Genomic DNA, 18,724 nt, shown 5'->3' with positions numbered 1-18,724 from the left:
GGTGAGAGGTGCCGATTTATGAATATCCAAGTGCTTCATGTGTGAATATCTTCTTCAAAATGATTTGAAATGTCTCTTGGGAATGACTCATCTTGATTTAGAACAGTCAGCTGACATAAGCCCAGGAGTTTGAGGCTGCAGTGAGCTACTACACTCCAGCCTGAGAGGAAAAAAAACATAGCAGACAGTAAAGATACAGTTATATGATTAAACCAAACAGATTTAGTTATCTTTGCAAGTAACCCCTTCATCTGCCTTAAATCAGAGCATGTTGAGGCATGGAAGTATATGTAATAGATGCTATGCATGTATGAGATAAAAGATGAGCCAATGCATACATTTGTAATTAAGGAAAACTGAGAGTCCATTCACTTTTATCTTTACCTAGAGGCAATTCTGTTTGCTGCAAAGAATCAAGAGGCAAACCTGTAAGACTCAGGTGAAAAGACAAGGAAAATTGGAACTTCTTTTTCTGTTCTGGGATCTTGAATGTTGCTTAAAACGACCGAGTCTTATTCAGACACTGGCAACCATTTCGTGCAGAAGAGATTTCTGCCAAGACAAGATGCAAATTGTAGATTGGACCCATTGGTTTTGGAGTCTGGGGATATGCAGAGGCTATGCAGAGGGGTGCTGCTCAGCTCAGCACCCCTGGTTTTCTGGATGGAGTCGGGGCACCAGCTGGCAGGCAGCCCAGCACAGCTCATTTTTTGAAAAACCAAAATGAAACAGCAACACCACCAACAACGTAGCATCATCTTGAACAGAAAAATATAGCAAGGAGCTGGGAGACAGATTCAGCAATTCAGGAGCTAGGATGACGTGTGGGAATTTTAGATTGTTTCATCCCGTTAGCAAAGATAAAATGCATACATTTCACATAAAGTCATGCGTTGTTAACACAAATTTATAATTCTATTGAAGGTCAATAAAATGCTTAATACAATATTCATGTGATTAGGAATTCCCATGTTGCAGAGGCTAGAAGGACACTTCTACTCTCAGGCTGAGGGTCTGGGCTTCCCAGCTCATTCCAAGCCTGAGGCAGAGCCACCTGGACTGGTGGCAGTGGTCAGAGGAAGGACACAAAAGCTTTGGAACATGCATCCCTTGGAGGTTGCTGGTGCTGACTCTGGACATTTCATTCCCCAGTGACCTTGTTGTTTCTTCTCCTCATTTGTGAAGTGTCCTGTTTGCTTTATAGGCTTGTTTAGACACTCAGATGAAATAATGGATGATATTATGAAAATTGTAAGTGACAATAGAAATGTAAGATGCACATAGGAGTGAGAGAAATAGATCCTCAGAAGAAGGAGGAAAACCACCAAGCCTAAAACACTAAGAAGCTAAAGCTCGGGTCTGGATGAGAAAAAAAAGGCTTAAGAGGACTAAGATTGCAAAGCCAGGACGATGCTGCGTTTTTGCTGACCTCTTTGGAATATGGTTGGCTACTAGAATCCTGGCAGGGCCCTGTAAGAGTCGCTGGCCAGACAGACTCTCGAGCCGGCCTGCCTGGTTTCACACTCTGCCTCACCACTGTGACCATGTGACCTTGGGTGGGAGACTTTGCTTCTCTTTGCCTCAATTTTCTTATCTGTGAAATGGGGATAACCACGTTCATCTCAGAGGATAGTTGTAAGAATTAAGAGAATCCATTCATGTGAAGTACTTGAATAGTGTCTGGAAAACGATAAGTTCTCAATAAATAAGCAATCATTATTTCCTATCAAGAGTAGGAGTCCTGGTCTTGCGAATAGCCACACCTGTGATCTGGGTCAGATGATTGAGATTTCTGTGATTCCATGATGTGTTGGGAGAGAAGCAGCGTTCTTAATGTCTGTACTGTTGACATTTGGGGTCAATAACTGTGCTCTGGGGGCCTGTCCTGTGCATGATGAAATGATTAGTGGCACCTGTGGTCTCTCCACACTAGATGCTTGTTGTGCCCCCTCCTTCTCTGTTGGGACAACCAAAACTGTCTTCAGGCACTGCCAAATGTCCCCCTTGGATGGGAGATGGGGAGAAGCAAAATTGCCCTCGGTTGAGAACTGCTAGACTGGAAGCAGAGTTCTTAAGCTAGGGAGCTGTAGATCTGGGGATCCCAAAGAGGAGCTTTGAGACGTCTGTGAAAGCCCTGAATTCATTCATGAACATGTGTGTGCGTGATGTGCGCGTGAGTGAGCTCGCAGGCACTTTTCTCAGGAGAGCTCCCCAGCTTTTTACCAGACTCTCCAGGCGGTCTAGGACAAAAGAATTCTGAGTTCTGCATCCCTTCTTGCCCTGACATGGGCTAGTCCGTGCTCTGAGAGGAAAGGCGTTTTAGGTGAGCACCAAGTTCCTCCTGGTCACTGTGTGAAGCTCTCTGGCCTTTTTCATTGAGCTCTTTTTGATAACCCTTCTGTTTCTAACCCCTGTTCCTCTTTTTTCTTTCCTCTTTTTTTTTTTTTTTTTTTTGAGATAGCGTCTTGCTATATTGCCCAGCCTGGTCTCAAACTCCTGACCTCAAGCGAATCCTCCTGCTTCAGCCTCCCAAAGTTCTGAGCCACCACACCCAGCCACCCTCTCTCTCTCTCTTTTTTTTTTTTTTTAAAAAAAAAACAACAAAAAAAAGCCCCAAAAAACAACCAAACAAAAAAAAACCCTCCTGTTCCCCCTCCATAAAGCCTGTTCTTTCTCTACCATGCTGGAAACTTCAGGGACTTTTGCTCTTTCCCTGAGAGTCTGAGTAACTCTCCAGACAGGCAGCCGTTCCACCCCACTCCCCCTCTAGGCTTCCAGAGCTATGTGCAAGTGGCAGGGGTGGGTGGGGAAGGGAGGAGGGGGAAGGTCACCAGGCACATTCCGGGTGAGGGGCAGGTGGTAGGACCCTTCTTTCTGGGTAGCCTTGGTCCCATGCTGGCTTTGTTCATCTCCCTTCCCTGCTAGTGTTCTGGTCCTTGTTATCTTGGGCAGAGCCAGGGAAGCCAGTTGCCTCGCGTCCAAGGTTACTGTGCTGGGGAGCTAGTATTTACATGACTGCCGGGATGTGGGATGAACCTATTGTGCTCTGCAGCCAAAGCTGTGCTCAGCCCCAGGATCCTCAGGAGACGTGAACAGACTGAATTCTGAGTCTCTCATTAAGAACTTGGCTCTTCACCAAGAAAATCTGTTCCCCTTCCAAACAGAATCTGAAGCTTCATTTAGACTGAATTAGGAGTGGCAAGAAGGGAAGGGAGGCCAATGCATCCCAACATTTTCTGACCGTTTTTGGTTTAAACAAAAGAATGGGGAGGGGGATAAGAAGAGTAACTCCATTCAAACACTATCAGCCAGTGCAGGTCATGAGGTCATGGATACAAAGGACCCACCATTGTCAAATCCCTTTCCCTTCCTTCTTTCTTCCCACATCTGCCTTAAGGAATGTATCAGAAAGACTGATCCCTCTCAGTGTGAGTCCAAATCTACCTATTTGTCAGTTGTCACGACTGAATAAAGACAGGTGTAGACTAGAAAAGTGGTGTGAGTGTTTATCTGAATCACCTGACATTGTGACTCACGCACTGCTTTTGCTTCAACAACCCAGGCGTTTCTCTTCATGGTGCTAATGGACCGTGCACTGGGTCATGTGGGCGTGGAACAATCTGGATTTTAAAAATAGATGAATAAAGAGATAATTATGCACCTCACAATTTTAATCTTTACTAGTAAGAAATGAGTCACTGCAAGGTTTGTAAAGGCAAACTCCCTAGGCAAACATTTAAAAGGATTTGATTTTCATCTAACTTTTTCTATTCACCATTCTTCATAATTTGAGGTCAGACAGGTCGTCTTAGGATCTTCACTGCCTCACCATCATCAGCCAGTATTTATCAACCAAGGGATTTGGAGTCTGGCTTTTCTTCCACTCTTCTAGAACTCAAAGCAATCTTTTTTTTTTTTTTTTTTTTTTTTGGATGGAGTCTTGCTCTTGCCCAGGTTGGAGTGGAATGGCATGATCTCGGCTCACTGCAACTTCTGCCTCCCAGGTTCAAGCCATTCTCCTGCCTGAGCCTCCCGACTAGCTGGGATTACAGGCTCCTGCTACCACGTCTGGCTAATTTTTTGTATTTTTAGTAGAGATGGGATTTCACCATGTTGGCCAGGCTGGTCTCGAACTTCTGACCTCAGGTGATCTGCCCACCTTGGCCTCCCAAAGTGCTGGGATTACAGGCGTGAGCCACTGCGCCTGGCCAGCAATCTTTCTGAACAATCTGGAGAAGTCTCTTAAACTTCATGAGCCTCAGTCTCCTCATTTTTAAACTAGAGGTAACAACGCCTTCCTCATGGTGTTGTCATGGTGATTAAATGACACAGGTAAGCGGTGGTGTTCTGTGTATGATGAAGCATCTTCTAACATTAAATGTTGTTAATAAGAATAGAAATGATGCCCTCTGTTCTGTGAGAAGACATCTCTCCTTAGAACAGACTACTCAATCAATGACCTGAGCATTAACCAATTTCTGTGGCTTCCTTCTCAAAACTTCATGTCCTTCTAGTCTAGTAGCAAGTATTAATGAATTTTTTAAAAACTTCCTAAAATAGAGAATTCCAAATGTTAATATAATTTTAAGACCTACTATTTTAGAAAATATTACCTCAAAGGAAAGTGAAGAGCTCTAAAATATGTTAACACCTTTGTTTTATTAAACTAAAGCTATGAATTGCATTTGGCAAAATTAGACAATTTTGGCTTACTAAGGAGCTTTATGAAGATGTGATAGCTGTAGAGTGAGTGAAAGTCATCAGCAATGTGGACATGCCATAGGAGAAAGTCCTGTGTCACTAGGCTGTGGCAATTTCACAGAAGCAGTGGTCATAGGAGGCCAGAACTGAATAAAGCCTTGCTATAGACTGAATGTTGATATCCCCTCAAAATTCATATATTGAGCCCTAATCCCCAGTGGCAGGATATTTTAAAGTGGGACCCTTGGGAGGTGATTAGTCAAGAGGATGGGGCCTCACAGATGGGATTAGCGCCCTTATGAAAGAGGCCCCAGAGAGTTCATTTACCCCTTCCACTATGTATGTAAGGATGCAGCAAAAACATGGTGTTTGTGAACCAGGAAGTGGACCCTCCCCAGACACTGAGTCTGCTAGTGCCTTGATCTTGGACTTCCCACCCTCAGAACTGTGAGAAAGAAATTTCTGTTGTTCATAAGCCACCCAGTCTATGGAATTTTTGATAGTGCAGCCCCAATAGACTAAGACAGACCTAGAGATCATTTGGCCAAGCTTACAGTGGTGTAAGTGGAGCAATCCTCCCTTGAAGGGAGGGAAAGTGACTTGCCCAAGGTCACACACCCAGCGAGTGGGGAAGAAGGAGTAGATCCCACTGGACTTCTTGTCCAGTGTTCTTTCTACCTTGTTCTGAAGTACTACTTCTGATGCAAAGTCATTTTTTTTTTTTTTTTCCCCTGGGGCCAGCGCAGTGTCAACCAAGTAATCGAACTGATATCAAACCATCAGGACATCAAAGGAGGTGCATATTTCAGAAAAAAAAAAGTGTGTTTGTATAAAGGTGGAGTGATATTTCTGGAACATTTGTTCTTTACTGGGCAGGATTTCTGTTGAGATGCTGTGGCAGAAGCCTCCTGTATTAACCACATCTTTTCTTTCTTTCTGATGCTTTGGCACCTGGGGACTTGCTCCTCCCAGGAATAGCCAATTGGATAAATAAGACAGATTGTGGTAATAAACTGATCTATATGCTGAAATCAGAATTAGGGAAGCGGGGGATGGCATTGCTTGGTGCTCAAGGCCAGAAACCAAAGCTTATGTTCTCATGCTTATCCTGCTCCAGAGATGCCATACCCTTGAATATATCAGCTGCATCTCCTCATCGAGAATCAGAATGATACCATCGACCTCCTTGGGGCGGGGGTGGGGATGGAGGATAAGGGTGGGCATGGGAATATGGTATAATTGGGAACTCAGAGGCTTGAAGATCCAAGGGGAGATTTGTAGAATACTTGTTCCCTTTTGCACTTTTTACAACTAACCTAGGTTTGACTTGAGATCCAAGAATGGAGATTCTACTTTTTGTAATTATCAGAGGCCTGAAGACTACAGAAAAAGTCTATGAAATACTAGCATTTGAGGTGAGTGAAACTTCATATGGAACAAGAGCAGTGCCTTTGAATTAAAGTCATGAATCAGAGGCCTCTGAGCAAAACATGAGTCTTTGGGGGTTTATGAGTTCAGCTAATATTTTAGGAGAGTCACCAGACCAATACTCTGGTGAGCCCTCCATGAAAACAGGAGTTAACTATGCATTAATCAGAGTTGTATATCTATATATTTATGTATAGAGACAGATGGACACACACACAGAAAAAAGAGAGAGAAGAGAAGAGAGAGTTATTTTGAGGAATTGGCTCACACAAATGAGCAGGTTTGGTGAGCCCAAAATCTGATGGGGCAGGCAAAAGGCCAGTCTGCTGGCAGAATTCCTTCTTGTTCAAGGAAGGTCAGTGTTTCTTCTCTCAAGGCCTTCAGCTGAGTGGATGAGGCCCATGCACATGGTGGAGGGTCATCTGCTTTACTCAACGTCCACCAATGTAAATGTTAATCTCAAATAACCCCTTCAGGAAAATATCCAGAATGACATTTGACAAAATATCTGGGGACTGTGGCCCAGCCAAACCGCCACATAAAATTAATCATCATAAACTATAAGTGAGAAGCTGAGACTCCTGGTTCATGGAAGGACTCCATGGCTGTGGAAGGCTTGGAGAGGGGACAGGAGAGTAGCCTCTGATGGGATTCTAGGTGACCTCATGGTCAGCATCTCTCACTGGGTGGGAGCTCCTGGGGAAGACTTGAGTTTCTTGTCTCTTGCATGTCCAAGTTCATGTTCTTTCCTCTTGACTGAGGATGGAAAAAAGAAAAAAAAATCCCTGTATTTACTCAGTAAGTTGTCTATAAAGTTTCTGTCCCTTTTGAGAGCTTGAAAGGTACAGTTCTAATAAGGTAACTTGGCCCCTTGACATCAAGGTATTTGGAATAGGTTTTCTCTGCCAATGCAACACTTAGCAACTATTGTACAATAATTTTGTGCTTATGTCCAGCCCATCTGTGAACAATGTAGTCAGTGTTATGAATTCATGAACTATAACTGCCCAGCTTCCAGGCATGGGAAAAGGAGCCCTTCTCTGGGGCAGACAGAAAGGAACGGTCCTAGCAATTCCGCTCACAGGGGTGAGGGTGGAAATGTCAACAGATGGCAACACCATCCTGGCTCCTCACAAGGTTCTCATGACCTTTTAACTTCTGATAATGGCTTGGCCCCCAATGTTGCCTGAGAACCTTGGATAGCAAGGGGGCAATTGCTGAGTGGGCATGTTACTAGCTAATCAAAATTGCCTCTGAAGAGTGAAAGCTGCGTGTGAGAGGCATGGAAGTCATGCACATCCAATCACTTCAAAAGCCAGTCATGTAGCTAGGGGAGCAGATTCAAGCTGATGTTTCTACCAACCGGTCATTTCAGTGAACAGAGACTCAGCTGTGAGGTGGGTCCTTAAGTCTTCAGTTTGCCAGGTAATGAGAGGAATACCCGTTTTCCACCAACCTCCTCCACAAAAGCACACCAAGCAGGCTTGGTCTGACCACTGGGAAACCCTTCTGCTCTCAAAGCTGGTGTGGGTTGCAGGTCTACCTTCTGCATTGATGGGCAACGCATTAGGTCAGGCATATATGGGGAGGCATAGTACTTCAAAAATCGCAGGGTGACTGGAGGACTAGGGGCGTATTGTAGCAATACACTGTGTCGAGTCGCAGGGGGTGCTGTACACCCCTCTTGCTCACCTCCCATTGCTTCCCTCCTGAAACCAGCATTTGCAATCCTGTACCATTGCACTCCAAAGGCTTTTTCACATGGAGCACTAGGGAAGCAATTCTGCTTCCTGCATCTCCTAGGACAAGAGTCCCCTACATGCTTTTTCAATATTAGCACAATCTGCAGTTAGTCAGCTAATCCCTTGATTATGAACATTGGTCAGACAAATTGGCTAATGGAATCTGCAGAAGAAAAGAAAAAGATTAGATACAACTCATCAATAAGACCAGACCTGGCATTTGGTCCAGAAAAGGTCACAGTCTTTAAGGGAGGTGTGCTTAATTATAGGAAAATTACATATCAGTCATGAAATAAAATTGCCCTTTTGTTCCTGGGAAATAGCATGGTTTAAAGAAGGTATCCAGTACTATCTAGATTCGTTCTGGTATGCATAGATTTGATCCTGTGATGCTGTTCAGTTCAATGAATTGAATTGTTGAATACCTACTCTTTGGAGGGGTCAAAGAGAAAGAAAAGAGAATATCCTCTTTCCTTAATGAGTTAATAGAATTATATGAGGGAGAACAAGGGAGGGATGGAGGGAGGGAAGAAGAGGGAGGGCAGGCAGGCAGAAGGAAAGAAGGGAGGGAGGGAAAGAAAGAGGGAAGAATGGAAGGAAAGAGGGAGGGAGGGAAGAAAAAAAGAACTATAAGAAGTAGCTGAGTGAAACAAGCAGTCAGCAGCATACCTGCCAGGTTGGAGAATGTAGTCAGTTGGTGTTGTAGAAGTTGTTTGTTTGTTTTGTTTTAAGAGAGACAGAGAGAGATGCTTTGAGAATGCTTCATTGAAGTGGTGCATCTTAAGCTGGTCATTGAAAAACAAGCAGGACTTGGATGGAGGACAGGCATGTGCAAGACACTCTGGGCTTAGCAAGCAGTGTAAGCGAAAGTGCGGAGAGGAGTGGAGGTGCTGGGTGGGCAACAAGGAGGACAGGACCTGACCCAGGCCAGTGCAGCTAAAGCTGCAACCAGGGCTCCTTGGAGAGAAAGCAAAACCAACTGTTATAATAGAAGTGGAATCTACACGTGACTCCACATTGATCTAAAAATGTGATCAAATACATGAATTCACGCAGGAGAGGAGACGGTTCTTCTTACAGAAGAATTCCAAATAATGTGAGATACTCTCATCTCCCAGAGGGAGACTTTAATCTACTTGTGTCTCTACCGGGTAAGTGGGTTAGATTTAGTGACTTGCTTCCAAAAGACAGAATATGCACAAGGAAAACTAGGAGCTTCACATGGTAGAGAAACATGGCAAACAGCACCTTAGCCCAATGGTTGAAGTCGACACCACTGGTAATGTGGATATTATGTACCCCAGATATAAAATGACAAGAGGACATTTCACCTTTATGGTGAAATAAACCTGTAACCCATCTAATCAAGAAAAAAATATTAATCCCAAACTGAGGGACATTCCACAAAACACCTGACCTGGGCTCCTTAAAACTGTCAAGGTCATGAAAAACAAGGGAAGTGTGAGAAAAGTCACAGACCAGGGGAGACTAAGAAGACGTATGACTAAGTGCAGTGTGGAACCGGGATTGGGTCCTGGAGCACAGAAAACAGAACATTCATGGGAAAACAGGTGAATTGCAAGCAGAATCTGGAGTTCAGTTAATAGTAACGTACCAGTGTTGGTTTCTTAGTTTTCACAAATGTATCAATGGAAGATGATAACATTGGGAAAAGCTAAAACCAAATGAGTATGCAGAAACTCTCTGTAAATCTAATACAATTCCAAAATAAAACGTTTAAGAAAAAATGTGGGCTGGGTGCAGTGGCTCATGCTTGTAATCACAGCACTTTAGGAGGCCGAGGCAGGCAGATCACTTGAGGTCAGGAGTTCAAGACCAGCCTGGCCAACATGGTGAAGATGAAACACTGTTTCTACTAAAAACACAAAAATCAACTTACAGGCATGGTGGTGCATGCCTGTAATCCCAGCTACTCAGGAGGCTGAGGCAGGAGAATCACTTGAAACTGGGAGGTGGAGATGGCTGTGAGCCAAGATCGCACCACTGCACTCCAGCCTAGGCGACAGAGCAAGACTCCATCTCAAAGAAAAAAAAAGTGGCATTTACTACCCAGCTAAAGTTGGAACTTTTTTAGTTTGCTGGCCTCTCCCCGTCCATGTGATGTTGGGATCGTTGTGTTGGTGGTATTCACTGGCTGAGGAAATGTGGACCAGCAAAGAGTTACTTATGTAGTGCAGTGGTTCAGAGCCCATGCACTGTGATCAAATCCTGTGTTTCCCACTTAATAGCTGTGTGGCCTCAGGCAAGTTGCTTAGCTTCTCTGTGTCTCAGTTTGGTGATCAGTAAAATAGGGACAATAATAATTATACCCTTCTCCCAAGCTATTGTGAAGATCAAATGAGTTAATACATGTGCAGTGCTTACGATAGAGCCTAACTAGCCTAACTTTTCTAGGAAAGAGTAAACACCATATAAGTATTAGTTATCACCAAAAAGTCACTAATGCTTTTAAATGAATTTGACGTTTGAGCATAACCTCTACAAACGTTCAAAGTACACGTGTGCTATGCTGCACCACGGATGGCTCTTGAGGACATCATTGTGCTAAGGCAAGACAAACATTGTGTAATTCCACTTATATGAGGTCCCTAGAGAAGTCAGATTCATAGAGATAGGAAGGAGAAAGGTGGTTGCCAGGGGCTGGGAGGAAAGGGAAATGGAAGTCAGTGTTTAATGGGGACAGTTTCAGGTTTGCAAGATGAGAGAGTTCTGGAGATTGGTGATGGTGATGGTTGTGCAATAACGTGAATGTGCTTAATGCCACTGAACTATAAAATTCAGAATGGTTACGATGGTAAATTTCATGTTTTGTGTATTTTACCACAATTAAAGATAATTTTTTTAAGAACCCTAAAAATAAAATATATGTGTGAACGTACTATTTATTCAATCTGTAGGCAATATAGTACAAGGATTTGTACATTCAAGAGTAGAACTGTGTCTACATATGAATTTCTAGGTCCTTTACAGTAAATTTTTGCTTCACCTCACTCCCACCCCAGGGGTTGTCCCCACAGCAACATGGTGACATGGTGAGGCTAGGAGGCATGACCCAGGCAAGGGATGCTGACATCCTGGGTCAGGTGTCAGGTGCGCTAGGACTTCAGAGAGCATGGGTCTCAGGGGAGAGGGCATGACGTTGTCTGTAGTGGCTTCCAAAGCACCAACTCCATGCTAGACAAACGAAACTCTAACTAAAGTCTCAGTGAATTATACAGACAGGGAAAGGACATCCAGGGCCATGGGATGAAGATTTTTTTTTTAACCAGAGGGAGGACAAGGTCATGTGAGTCATAGTTTCATCCCACCGTGAAGTGAGCCAAGACCCACCACGAACCTCTTTAAAAAAAGACTCAGAGCCAAGTGTGGTGGCTCATGCCTGTAATCCAAACATTTTGAGAGGCTGAGGCAGGAAGATGGCTTGAACTCAGGAATTTGGGACCAGCCTGGGCAAACAGCGAGATCTCATCTCTACTGAAAAAAAAAAAAAAAAAGGTTATCTGGGCATTGTGGCACACACTTGTAGCCCCAGTTACTCAGGAGGCTGGGGCTACATCAAAGACCTAAACACCTTTTCCTCTTGCTAGGACCTGGTCAAGGGGAACACGAGCTCTGTAAATGAAGGCCCAAGTGCAATTCTTGGCTCCACCACATCCTGTGTGCCCTTACCCAACCTCTCTGTGCTTCCATTTCCTTCTTTAGAAATTATGGCTGGTAATAGTGCCTCTCTCATAGGGTTTTTTAAAATGATAAATTGCGATAAAAAGTGTAAAGACCTTAGAAGGCTGCCTGGCATCATAAGCACAGGATTAATGTTAGCTGGTATGATTGTGATCAAGAGTGTTCCGTATGGCACAGAATTCAACGAAGAAGAAGAATGAGATGTGGACATGCGATTTGGTCCTGTTAAAGTTCAATTGAGGAAATAGTTTGCTGGGCTGGTAATGGGATGGGGATAAAAAGCCATGTTGAGAAAGAGGAGAGTGAATGAACACACCTCCTTCCTTCCAGCTTCTGTTTTCATTCATATTGTTTGACGCTTGAGTAATTAATTAATTAATGTCTCAGTCTTCCTTTGAAGTTGAACGAGGGCTACGTTAGTGCCTCAGGGCACACGCACACACGATGTTTTGGTTTTCTTGTTGATACTGTGAGATCCTTGGTTCAGCACACGTCAGGCCTGCACAGTTACTTCCCCACCAGGGCCAACAGCAGACGCAAGTGAGGGAGGAACCCTGAGGACCAGAAACCACCTGGCCTCTCTTCCGCCTCACTGGCTGTCCCCAGGACAACTGACAGTGGCCTCTGGCTCAGCCACAAGAGCAATAAGGAAGATGTCTATCTTTTCTCTTAGTTCAGTTCGGTTTGGAACTTGGGAGCCTGTCAAGGAAGATAAAAGGAGGTGGCAGAGGGCAAAAGGCATCTCAATACTGAAAGAAAAAGGAAAATTGAAGACACAGGTCACTTCAGTTCCCCTAACAAAGCACAGGCCATTTCCAGCCCTTGGTAACCTCCAGGGACTGATGTAGCCCCTGCTAGAATATGGCTGGGCAGGCCCCTGATGGCAAAGGTTTTCAGTGCCCTTTAAAAATAAAAGAGGTCATTTTCGAAAACCAGTTCACGTGGAGAACAGGGTGGACAGGTGATCCTGTAACTTTGGGCAACTGGGTAGAACACCTGGGTCAAGGAACAAATGCCCGCTGCAGCCTGACCTTTGCTCCAGGAAGAGTGACCTGAGAGGACAAGGTTAGGGTGGACGGTCTGGGCCCTAGACACCCAGGAGATGGGTCCTGGCTCCACCAGCCATTGACCTAAGCTTCAAAAGACAGCAGGACAAGCAGCAACCAGGAAGAGGAGGGACATCGCCTTGAAGGCAGAGTGGCTTAGGACAGCATGCTGGAAGATTCCACTCTTCCGGCAACAGGCGTATTAAGCCACTTCCTCTGCCGTAAACCCTTCAGTCATCTTAGAGAAGAATGTGGGAGAGGAAGGGAAGGGGTCTGAGATACGATCATTTTCTTTTTCCTGGAGAGGTAAACATTTTCTGGAGAGCCTGTTGACATTATTTTACCGGACTGGTGTTTTAGTCAGGGTTTTCCAAAGAAACAGAACTAATAAAAGACTTATACAGATAGTCCCTAATTAACAATGGTTGGATTTATGATTTTTCAACTTTATGGATTTATTGGGATGTAACCCTATCCTAAGTTGAGAAGCATCTGTGTGTGCGTGTGTGTATGTGTGTGTGTGTAATATCTAGATCTATAAATATTTATTATACATAGTGAAGAACTGGCTCACACAACTATAGAGGCTAAGAAGTCCCACAATGGATGTGCCTTCTGCAAGCTGGAGACCCAGAAAAGCCAGAGGTGTAATTCAGGGTGAGTCTGAAGCCCCTAGAACAAGGGGAGTTGATGTAAATCCCAGACTGAGGGCAGGAAAGGATGAGATGATGCCCCGGTCCAACCAGTGAGGCAGGAATAAAAGGGGAAAATTCCCCCTTCTACCATTTGTTCTATTCAGACCTCAGTGGATTGAATGATATGCTCAACCGCATTGGGAGGAAAATCTACTTTACTGCATCCACTGATTCAATGCCAACCTCACCTGGAATCCCTCTCACTGGCTCACCCAGAATAATGCTTCATCCGGGCACCCCGTGGCCTATCCAAGTGAACACACAAAATTAACCATTACACTGGCTATACCTTGTATCTCCCTGCCCCTCCCCACCACACGCTATGCAGCAAGTGGGAGTCCAGAAAGAGGACCAGATCAGTTACATCGTGTTTTGTATTTAATCGTGTCCTCCCAAAATTCACATGTGGAAGTCTTAACCCTTGGTGCCTCAAAACGTGACCGTGTTCGGAGATCATTGCAGACTTAAGTCATTATGTTATGATGAGGTCATATTGCAGTAGGGTGGACCTTTCACCCAGTGTGACTCATGGCCTTATAAAAAGGGGAAATTTAAACATGGACCCATATGCGGGGAGAAGGCATGTGAAGATGAAGGCAGAGATGGGGGTTATCCTTCTACGTGCCAAGAAATGCCAAAAATTGCCAGACCACCAGAAGCCAGGAGAGAGGCCCAGAACAGATTCTCTCTCGCAGTCGCGGAAGGAAACCACCTTGCCAACACCTTGGTTTTGAACTCCTGGCATCCAGAACTGTGAGACAATCAATTTCTGCTGTTTAAATCCCCCACTTTGTGGCTCTCGGTTATGGCAACCCTAGCAAACCAATCCATATGAAAACAAAGAGACATGTTCTACGAATCCATACCTGACCTAATCCGCAGGACTAAAGTATCCCAAGCCAGTCTTGCTGTGAGAGGGTCACAGTGAAGCCACCAGCAACATGGGCTGCAAAGCTGAGAGGGGCCAGTGAGACATGGAGCAGGCAAGAGAGCACTGAGGAAATCTTCTGTCTGGTCTCGGAATCTTGCTCTTTTGCTCGCTGGGGCCAGCTTTGCCTTTAACAAGGAGCCTCAGTTCCCCTTGGGCTGTTAGTGTTTGCAAAAACTCAAAAGGACGAAGATAGCTGTTATGGAAGAAATGAAATTTGGATTTGTCAGTGTACTCCTCCTTCTGCTCTTAGCATGATTTAGTGAAATGTTTGCAACATCATCTGCGAGTCATTTTGCATTTTTCCTGGAGAAGCGGGGCCAGCTTTGTTAGGCCAAACACTCCAGCAATGTCTGTGGAAACCCTACTCTGATTCTCCCTGCTCCAAGAATTCCCCCTCGATGACCCCCTACAAATGCCAATCGGTTCTTTTCTCTTGGTCTCTCAGGCATTCAGTCACATGAACTGTTTGTTTCAAAGCCTTCTGGAAAAAAACCAACCAACCCAGCAAACAACCCCACCTCACCAGTTACTAGAAGGAGATGCTATTGAACCAGACTGGCTCAGTCTGGGATGGGGTTGCTCAGCAGATAGAAGCCCAGGGCACTGGGGTCTTGGGGTGTGTTGAAGAGATCTACCAAAGGCCAGTCTTCTCTTACAAAAATCCATGGGGCAAAGGAGAAGCTGTAGGACCTGGAAAAGAAGAGAGTGGGGCAGATGTGGGGCACCGAGGGGTGAGAGCAGCTGTGGTCATCTTCAGAAGCAGCAGTTAGGCAGCTACTCATGTGGCAAGCAGCAAACAGTCCCAAGGCCAAGTAGGGGATACTTGGTGATAATGGAACAGAAAATATAATGATTCCACAGATTCAGAGCGAAGGGGGATAAACAGTTACCCATGCTGTCCCTCACCTGGGAAAGGGGAGAGCTAGTGTTTGATGCATAAGCACAGTTGCTATGAAACATCAGAATCACCCAGGGATGTAGGGGGACAGATTCTTGGGTGGCACTGCAACCCACGGACCCACTGCATCTCTGGGGGTGGGTGGGGTGGGGGTCAGGGCATTCCTGCTATTACCCAGGACAGTATTCGTATGTCTTTTGCAGCTGTAATTAAAGGACACTGTGGTGGCTGATGCTTGGAACAATGGTCTTGAATTATTAGGAAAATATTGTTTTCTGTGTTGATACTGTCCAGAGAACAATAGGATGACAGTATGTACACAGTACTTTACAGTGCGTGAAGAGCTTCTCTACACACTGCCTCATTTCCTTCTCATCACAACCTATGAGGTTCAGATCATCCTATTGCTGGTTTGCAGAGGCAGAGATGCACAAGGTCACAGAGCTAACAGGTGTTGTATTTCCTCATGCAAGATCCTGCATCTTTCTATAAAATCCTATCTGCAGAGAAGTATCACTGTACTTTAGGACAGTGTGCATTAAAATTTGTTAAATTATGAGCTTCAAGTCAGGGAAAATATTTAAAAATAAATTTTAAAAATTATTAAATTAAAATCATATTTTTAAAAGTTTATTCAGTTATCCAGAATGTAATTACTTTCTATTGAAATGAAGCCTCAGTTATCCAGAATGCAATTCATCTTTCTATTCTCAGCTGCTGCAGTTGCTGCCTATTTATTGATAAATGCTCACTTAGAAGCGGGTGGAAGATGGCTGGGTGCAGTGGCTCATGCCTGTAATCCCAGCACTTTGGGAGGCCATATTGGTCAGGCTGGTCTCGAACTCCTGACCTCAGGAGATTCACCCACCTCAGCCTCCCAAAGTGCTGGGATTACAGGCGTGAGCCACCACACCCGGCCTCCAACTGTCCATTTATGAGGCACGTACCTTTGTGCAGAGGCTCACCAACCACATCCGAGGCAGAGGTGACCTCCACAAACCAGCTGGGCAAATTATTGGGCTACTGACCTGCTCACGACTTTCCAGATGTGTGTGACTGTTATTTGGAGTTGTCCCACAGAGCAGACAGGCTGCAAAGCAGGGAGCCTGAGGCTGACTCAGATGGCCTGCCAGAGTCCACAGTGGCTGGGCTGTGTGATCAAGGCTGATCACTTTCTGCACCATGTGTTTTTCTCTGGAAATGAGGGCTTATGATGCTTATCATAGGGGCTATTGGTGGGAGTGAGGAACTGATGGAGAAATGCTTTGAAAAGAGTAAGTGTCAGCAAACTGGGTGGGCTGGCAGCCTCTGCTCATTTTGCTGTTTTGCTCTCACGAGATGACTTAGCCACAGGCAGAGATAAGGCCCATCAGCCCCCGCCAAGAGCCGTTCTATAAGTCAAAGGTTTGTTGTCAAACTTAACAACGTGGACCAGGGCTGTCCCATTGAAATCAAAATCCCTGGGCACTGGGGGAAGTAGGTTAAAGGTTCTGACCAGGGCCCATTGGCCTGCAGTGCAGGACACTGGGACAGGATTTATCTCAGGTCCTGGCTGGTATAGCTCCTGCTGGAAGACTGGTGACTGCAGAGAAGGATATGGGTTGGGTGGGAGTGATTTCAGGGACATAGGGAAAAATATACCCCCCCCCACCCAGTATGGGTGTCCTGTGAGCCTTGATACACTTTGGAAATGTTCACTTACAAATGCAATTCTTTTTTTTTTTTTTTTTTTTTTTTTGAGGCGGAGTCTCCCTCTGTCGCCCAGGCTGGAGTGCAGTGGCGTGATCTTGGCTCACTGCAAGCTCCGCCTCCCGGGTTCACGCCATTCTCCCGCCTCAGCCTCCGAGTAGCTGGGACTACAGGCGCCCGCCACCTCGCCCGGCTAGATTTTTGTATTTTTTAGTAGAGACGGGGTTTCACCGTGTTAGCCAGGATGGTCTTGATCTCCTGACCTTGTGATCCGCCCATCTCGGCCTCCCAAAGTGCTGGGATTACAGGCTTGAGCTACCGCGCCCGGCCTACAAATGCAATTCTTAATTCCATTAAAGCTTAAACCCCTTTGGAAATTGTGACCCCGAATGCTAGTGTGAGTCACATACATTTCAACATTAGTGAGAATATTAGTCCATTTTCATGCTGCTATAAAGAACTACCCAAGACTGGGTAATTTATAAAGGACAGAGGTTTAGTTGACTCACAGTTCAGCATGGCTGGGGAGGCCTCAGGAAACTTACAGTCATGGCAGAAGGCAAAGGGGAATCAAGTACCTTTCTCACAAGGGGGCAGGAAGGAGAAGGGGGAAGAGCCCCTTATAAAACCATCAGATCTTATGAGAATTCACTCACTATCACGAGAACAGAATGGGGGAAACCACCCCTGTGATTCAATTACCTCCACCTGTTCTCTTCCTTGACACGTGGGATTATGGGGATTACAATTCAAGATGAGATTTGGGTGGGGACACAAATCCTAACCATATTAGTGAGTTTGTCAGATCCTTCTGGATCAAGAGTTTGATCCAGAAGTGAGAATTGGGCAGGAAGGAAGAGCAGGAAAGGGACAGTGGAGAGAAGTGGGATACAATTCACAACAAAGATTTGATTGTGCATTACAAAATGTTGATAAGTTTCATAAAATAAAGTTTGAAGATTGCCTATGACTTGAAAATGGCCGAGCTCTCCTGTTTCCTTTGGATCTAACAGTTTTGAGCTGATTGAGTTTATTTTGTTATTTTACTATGTACCAACTAACAAGATAATATCCAAGATACATTTTTATCCATTTTGAGAAAACATCAAGTTCCTTTCTTTCTACTAAATGATCTGTTTGCTTAGTGCATGTGTGGTATTTTAGGAAGTATGGTAGCATATTGCTTCATATTATCACCCATTCTGAAATAATCCTTAAATGTTTTTTCTCCTTGATATACTTGTCAGGTGTTTGTTGTGTCTCTTGTTCTGTTGCATGGAAGGGTGCTTTTTAAATAATACATGCTCTATAATTTTTAAGGTGACGATGATGGTAATGATGATGATGATGACCATGCTTTAATTAGTCAACTTCTTACTTTGTTTTCCTTGAACACATTTTAGATCTCAGTCTTCTTGACCTGCTTTGAAAGTTAACATGCAGCAGGGAAAGACACGGGAATCTGGATCTCTGGGCACTGGGGGATCTGGATTGTCTGCCCTTGGCTAACAGCCTGAATCCATCCAAATGATTTCTTCTCTCTGGGTCTTGATTCCAGTGCCTTGCAAGAATAATGGCACAATTCCACCAGGACTTCTCTCTTTCTCTCTCTCCTGTGTTTTTATTCACAAGAAAATTCAGAAATCTAGATTTTAGAAAAATCATTTGATTTTAAATGTTGCCAACTAATTCAGATTTTTAAAAAGTTGCAGGCCAAGCAAGCTCAAACTGAGAGTTGACAGCTTATCATCTCTGAATGGGAGAATCTGGAAAGCTCCTCTCAGTAAACAGGCTGTAGTTCTTCAGATAATGAGTAAGAAGGGAGATTCTGATTCCCTTCCTAGTTACAAAGTAAAAGGTCCAGAAGTTGCAGGGCCAGGGGACAGGGCTGA

The sequence above is a fragment of the Theropithecus gelada genome, chromosome 18 (genome assembly GCF_003255815.1).
Source record: "Theropithecus gelada isolate Dixy chromosome 18, Tgel_1.0, whole genome shotgun sequence".
NCBI lineage: Eukaryota > Metazoa > Chordata > Mammalia > Primates > Cercopithecidae > Theropithecus > Theropithecus gelada.
This window is presented reverse-complemented; position numbering follows the sequence as displayed.